Source organism: Poecilia reticulata, linkage group LG16 (assembly GCF_000633615.1).
Source record: "Poecilia reticulata strain Guanapo linkage group LG16, Guppy_female_1.0+MT, whole genome shotgun sequence".
NCBI classification, from domain to species: Eukaryota; Metazoa; Chordata; class Actinopteri; order Cyprinodontiformes; family Poeciliidae; genus Poecilia; species Poecilia reticulata.
The window spans coordinates 6,446,841-6,454,385 of record NC_024346.1 but is presented as its reverse complement, the minus strand read 5'-3'; positions in this window follow the sequence as shown (position 1 = coordinate 6,454,385).

Genomic DNA, 7,545 nt, shown 5'->3' with positions numbered 1-7,545 from the left:
GTTCAAAGCTGCAGATTTCTTTGGTTTCAGTAAAGAAGTGATGAACAAGTTCCACCAAGCTGAACTTTTTCTCTCTCAGCACATTCAGCTCTCTGAAGGTGAATGGAAATATGAACTGGATGTTCTGGTGGGCTTTGTCTTCAGCCCAGTCCAGAGTGAACTTCTGTGTTAAGACTGTTTTCCCAATGCCAGCCACTCCCTTTGTCATCACTGTTCTGATTGGTTGATCTCYTCCAGGTGGGASTTTAAAGATGTCTTCTTGTCTGATTGTTGTTTCTGGTCTGTGTGATTTCCTGGATGCTGTTTCAATCTGTCTGACCTCATGTTCATCATTGACCTCTCCAGTCCCTCCCTCTGTGATGTAGAGCTCTGTGTAGATCTGGTTCAGAGGGGTTGGACTTCCTGCTTTAGCGATTCCCTCAAACACAGACTGGAACTTCTTCTTCAGAGCTGCTTTATGTTTGGGCTCACAAACAGCAACACGATGTTCTGAATTATCACAAAAACATAATTAGCATAATGAGACAATTCACATATATGTATCTTAAAAAGAGATCATCCAAATACAGCACCTTTCAAAGGTATTTGTAGTTCTTGAACCATTTATAAGTTGTCACTTTACAACTGCAAAATTTTTATTGGGGTTGTATAGACACAGTACTGTGGTTCATAGTGCCTCAATGCACTGTGAGCAGGGCCCCAAGTGGTCGAGGGGGAGAGAGTAGCGATCAGGCTCTATCGCTATATTAAGTCAGAATGACAACATATTTAACTAAAAATGTGTGAAGCATGTTAATAGATAAGAAATACATAAATTTGCTCCATAAAAAGATGAATCTGCTTCAGTCTCCCCCGTGGTGCCCATCCCTCACTCTCAAGTTTGAACACAGCCTTAAAAATCCATCAAGAGTCGAGGCGAACAAGAGAAAAAGAAGAAACAATGCAATGAAGAAACATGTTATCTTCCTCCCTTTTCTCTAAAGTGAGCCATGGATTTGTCACAGCTGTGAGAGGGAGAAGCAGGATAGAGGATCAAATTATTTTCCTGTTGATGGAAAAAACATTTTACATGTAGTAAGCATGTAGAAAGCAGGACGCAATATTGGTTTGAACAAATGGAAAACTTGATAAATTAAAATTACAATAGAAACAAAGGCTTTGAACAGCAGTGTTACATCCATCCATCCATTTTCTTTACACCCTTGTCCCTTAGTGGGGTCGGGAGGGTTGCTGGTGCCTATCCCCAGCTAATGTTCCAGGCAAGAGGCGGGGTCACCCTGGACAGGTCACCAGTCTGCTGCAGGGCAACACAGAGACACACAGGACAAACAACCATGCACACACACACAGGGACAATTTGGAGAGGCCAATTAACCTGACAGTCATGTTTTTGGACTGTGGGAGGAAGCCAGAGTACCCGGAGAAAACCCAGGCATGCACAGGGAGAACATGCAAACTCCACGCAGAAAGACCGGGGCCGGGAATTGAACCCAGAACCTTCTTGCTGCAAGGCAACAGCTCTACCAACTGCGCCACTGTGCAGCCCAGCAGTGTTACATTCTACCTAAAATAACTTCAGGTGAAAATGTTTACCTGTGCTAAATGTATGCAGTTCTGATTTTAATAGGCTGCTGAGGCCCTGAGGAATTAATCTTCCTCAGGGAAACAAAACCTGCCATGATTACATGGGCTGAGGCGGATAGAATTCTGAAGAATTGTCCTCAAGTAGGAGTAGCATTACTTCACCATATTTTTACTCAAGAAAAACTAAGTAATATCCATCAAAGAAATAAAAAAAATTGAATAATCCTGTGGTACTTTCAGATACAAATGGACTACACTGTAAAAACACAAAATATAACCAAGAAATGTTGGTCTAGATTCTGTTGCAAATATCTTAGTAAACTTGAAATAAGACAAAGCTAACTTAGAAATAACTTTTCAGCAAGAAATGGGAGCTTGGTTTAAGTCAGTAATTCTGTAATATGGATTAAAAAGTATTTGTTCCATTGACAGTTTATTTCACTTATCACAAGACATTTTTCCAATTTTATAAGTGACATAAAAGGACTACAACTTTTTCATCAATATTAAGGAATTATTGACTTAAGACAAGCTGCTACTAAGATTTTGCATTGTTATCATTGATGGGCAGCAGAAGACAGCCGCTGTGCTCGATGCAGCTTTCCTAAATGATGGAAGCAACAGAAGAGAGAAACTGGAGAACCACCAGAGGCTCAGGGAAGAGCTGCAACGGGCCTAGCAGGTAAAGGTAGCGGTTTTGCCCCGTAGCATTGGAGAACTGGGGGAAGTGAGACGGGACAGGTGGTTCCAACAAATACCTGGAGAAACAGCTGACATCTCAGTTCAGAGGAGAGCAGTCGTAGAAAGAGATAAGATACTGTGATATGTTGTAACACGACAAAATGGGAAAGAGTTTTGGGGGTGTTGATACTTTAGCAAGACTCTGTAAATGATTTCCATTAATTAGTGTTCATCTATCTGGTTAAATCTTCATGAAAACATGATCTTACTGCTGTGCAGGCGGACAGCCAGCTGCTCCTGCTTCATCCTCCTCAGAAAATGTAGAGTGATCTTCATGAAAGCTTTTCTGCTGTTTCTCTCCTGCTCTTCATCTCCCTCCAACACACTCTCATCCTCCCTCTGACCCTCAGCGAGTTTTGGACAGTCATCAGAGCTCAGAAACCTCTGGATGATCTTCAGCTCGTTTCGCACAAAGCTAACGATGTTGTCCTCCAGCATCTGGAACAGGATCAGATATGAAGGAATCATCAGGCTGAACTCAGGGCAGATTGCTGCTGAACAGAGCAACAAGTCTCTGTCCAGGAACAGCAGCATGGAGATTATTGTAAACAGAACAGATGTAGCGTAGCTGCACATGTACACACCATGAATACGGAGTCCAGCTGTGCTTGATCCTGCTGTTCAGGCTCAACAATGGGAACATCTAACTTCTGCCCATCATCTCTGAGGAGGAACCACGAATAATTAGCTCCCATTAGAAAACCTGTTGTTTCCTCTGCTCATCTTCAGGATGTGCAAATACCGGGTCGCTCAGTCCGCATCAGTCAGTACAGTTTATTTACAGAACCTTTCTCAGTGGAAGGAAGCAATGTGGAAAATGTCGGATCATATAGTGGACCATGTGTACCCGTCCTGCTGGTTCAGGAAGCAAACCTAGTTTTTAAAATATCCAGTAGCTGTAGAATATTTTGTCTTTTCACATAAACTGGAGGGCTATCTTTAGAAGAGTTCAGAACCTGGAAAAACTTACTTCAACAAGAGTCAGAGGAGAAGAAATAAATAGATTAAAATCTCGCAGAGAACAAAAACACAGAGTCCAAAGAGTCTGAGTCCAGCTGACAGTGGATTCTGGTGGATTGATGGGTTCAGACCAACAGATCCGATTGTCACGGTTTGTGTTTGTGTTGGACGTTTCCCAACAAACGGAAGAGAGGCTTGATTTGATTACAGGTGTGAAGTTTTTGATTGTTGAACATCTAAGATGTTCACATCATTTGCCTTTTGGTAAGAAAAGAGGTTTTCTGTTTGATGTTAAAGAAGACAGCTTTGACCCGGATAAGTTCTGTTCTGGGTCAGGAAGGCAGCAAAACCATTGGTGTCAAGCATCAAGTCGTGTCCTGCTGTTTTATGACACTATAGAGGTTTTCTGTGTGAGGACAGATGACCGAAACTATTCAGATAACCCAAAAAAAGAGGAAGGAAGAGAATATTATACAGTTTATTTTATAATTATTTTACTGTATTCATATTCTTGAAGAGGATTTGCTTTCTTTTTCTCACAACTGTTCAGGTGAATATTTACTTAATGGTTTGTGTTCATTTATTTCATTCTTACTCTAATTTCTTGTTACGTATATTTTCTCTTTAGCTTTTTTACATTTGCAGCTCATCCAAATACAGGCGGGTTTTGGTTCTGGTTCTGGTTCCGGTCCGTTTCCATGTTCAGATCCAGCACCAGGTTCCGGTTCTGGACTGGGACTGAGTAAAGGCAGGTAAACGGATCTGAAAGCTGCAGCATCAGAGATGCTGACAGAACTCGGATCAGCAGAATGAACAGAACCGATACTGCTGAGACTGGAAACAAACTATTTTTACTTTTTTTGCTGAATTTATGGATTTATTGCTGCTAACTTAGTGGAAACAGTTGAAAGAGTATCAAACTGTGATTAAAACAGATTTCATAAGACCTGCATCCTGTGAAGAAGTCAGAGATCACATGCAGGTTGTTTGAGTCACTGATAAAACAAAATGCATTTTTAATGTTAATAATTGTAAAAGTTGTCGTTATTCACATCTTTCTAATTTCAGGACAGTGTTGATGATTGTTTCTGATGATCTGACATTTTAATCCAAATAATTGACAATAACTTGTTGCTTTAGCCTGGACAGGTCACAATGGAGACCGTATTATATCTATTCAGTATAATACTGTAGTAATATTAACCACATTCTGCTTCATTTTCAGCCACATTTTATCCACATTGACCAGTTATTTAGTTTTTATTACAGTCAAATAATTTCCCAGTGAGATTTAATGCTGTTTGATTTTATCTGCTGCTTTATTCCTGTTTCACTCATCGACAGCCACGGTTTGCATTGAGCAGTTAGAGATGCTGACCTCACCTTTGACCTTTGCTCTGACTCTCATGTTCTCCACACGGATTAGTTTTAGAGAGGGGGTCTGCCTCCTGTCGGTCCTCACACTGATCCATGCTGCTGAGTTCACACCAGATCACACACACTTCCTACATTCACCTGCAGAGGAAACTCACATCATTCATCTGCATGTTAACACTACGAGATAAAATAAATATAATTATTCCTCTATAGATCAGCTGCTCCTCCTCTGATTGATTTCTGTTCAACATCAGCATCCGTCCACTAAGTGGAGCCACTGAGCCGATGGTTGTTATAGAAATGATTCACTTTTCAGTTCATTCACTTTTACTTTCAGGTCAGCAGCAGCAGGGGGTCCAGCTCTGATCCACAGTCCACCAAAATTAAAACTTCAGACCAATTTGCAGGAAAACCTTGATAGTTATCAAACAATTTCCAAAATGAATGAAGTTTTTCCTTCTCATTAGATATAACAATAATTCATTTCATACAAAAACATGGAAAACATCACAACATATGAAGTCAGATCTAAAATAAAACCAGAAATAAAATAAAGTAAAATAATAATAATAATAATAATAATAATAATAATAATAATAATAATAATAATAATAATAATAATAATAAATAACCATAACCATACAAATTTTTATTATTATTATTATTATTATTATTATTATTATAGGACTGCACAGTGGCGCATTTGGTAGAGCCGTTGCCTTGCAGCAAGAAGGTTCTGGGTTCGATTCCCGGTCTTTCTGCATGGAGTCTCCATGTTCTCCCTGTGCATGGTGGGTTTTCTCCAGGTACTCCGGTTTCCTCCCACAGTCCAGAAACATGACTGTCAGGTTAATTGGCCTCTCCAAATTGTCCCTAGGTGTGAGTGTGTGTGTGCATGGTTGTGTGTCCTGTGTGTCTCTGTGTTGCCCTGCGACAGACTGGTGACCTGTCCAGGTGACCCCACCTCTCGCCCGGAACGTTAGCTAAAGAGGCAGCAGCACCTCCTGACCCCACTGAGGGACAAGGAGTTAGAAAATGGATGGATGGATGGATTATTATTATAAAAGATTCAAGATATATCGAATATAACATTTAACTGGAAAATCTGTCCACAAAATAATGTTAAATAAAACCATAACAGACTGAAGACGCTGCAGAAGAACAAACCAGATGATGTGATGCAGCAAAGCTGAATATAGGATCCATGACCTGAATGAAATAAATGTAATTTCACTGTGGAAGGTGCTGCAGGTTTCTGTCCTGTTTCATATTTAATCAAAGTTTAATCTGGAATAAGACAAAATGTCTCCAAACATCAAGAAAACATTTTGAAAGTATGGAAAAAGCAAACTTACAGTTATTCCAACCACCTAAAGTTTCGGAGAAGACGTCTTTCCTCGAGATGGGAGACCAGTACGGATTTGGACTTTGGTCCAGGTGAGCAGATCCCTGGATGGAGTCAGAACCTCACCTGTTTTAGAGGCAGGGCAGAAACACAAACCGCTACAGCCAAACTGAATTTCAACTTTAAATACTGATAATGATGTTTGTTCATCTATTCAAAAACACTGGAACCATGTGAACGGAGGCCCCATCAGGATGGACGTCACGGATCAACAGTTTTCATTTAATCTTCCTCCCTCCGTCGCTCTGATCTTCCCAGATCACAGACGGTTTCTGTATGAACATTTTTAACCGAACAAACGAACAAAGTCCATTTTAACACTGACACCAACCTGAAGAATGAAAGGGAAACATATTTTATAGCAATGAAAACATATTGAAAGGATTTTTTTCTGAGACTCTTGAAAACACAAAGAAAAGAAGGAAATTAAAGTGACATTACTTTATTAAACAGACTTAAAAGAATCTCAGAAAAGCCTCAACTTCTTTTAAAAGTAATTAAAATGGATAATCGTCCAAAAGGTTTTGATTCTGTCATAATGGATAAACTTAGATATAAATTTTTCCTTTGATAAATTTCTGCTTTCCTAGAATTGTATTTTCTCCAGGTTGTGATGTGTTTGCAGTCTGGATTATGTTCCTCTTGTCTGGTTTTGGTTTGATTTGTTTCTGATCCTCAGTTAAAACCCTCATTCAGACAAAACTTACATCAGCATTAATTATTAGCATTAGCATTAATTATTCACATTATTCTGTTGCTCATCTCAGTGGTCCTCGCAGATGTACAAAAAATTGTAATAAAGTAAAAAAATCTGTGGATATTTTGCTATAAACAAATTGAAACATTAAATAAATCAGATTTCTTCAGGTTTTCTTTTTGAAGTTCAAGTTAGAAATGAAAAATGTTTGTGTTTTGAAACAGACTGAGACATTTTTCTCTTCATCTTTTGGATGTTGATTCTTCTCTGCAGTTTGGATTATTGATGGCAGTTCTGATTATCTTATGAAACATAAAGCTACTTTACTTAGATTTCCACAGACTGCAGTAATAAATGCACATTTTGTTGTGTCCCATCTTTGTTCCTGTTTAGTATTTGATCCCTCAAAAGCAGCAGAACTTTTTTAAATGGTTTCCACCTGCAAGGAGTTTCTTAAAGTCTTTCTGTGGGATTTATGACGGTGTGTAAGTCCAGCTGGGTTATAAAGCTGAATGTTTATAACGTAGCTGAGGCGGAATGGTGCCTTCAGGGACCTCTGTCTGCTGGTAAACTGGCCTGCTGTTTCACCCCGCTGCACTTCCAGAAACATTGTCATCTTTAATAATCTATCAAACATATGAAACAACAAATATCTGCAGGCCTGAGAGAAAATGTGCTTGAATTAGATGGAAAGTTGTTGTTGAAACCTCATTTCCTGATAACATTGAACTTAAACAGAGAACGTTCCCGCTGTCCGTTTAACTGAGAGCGGAAACGTGTC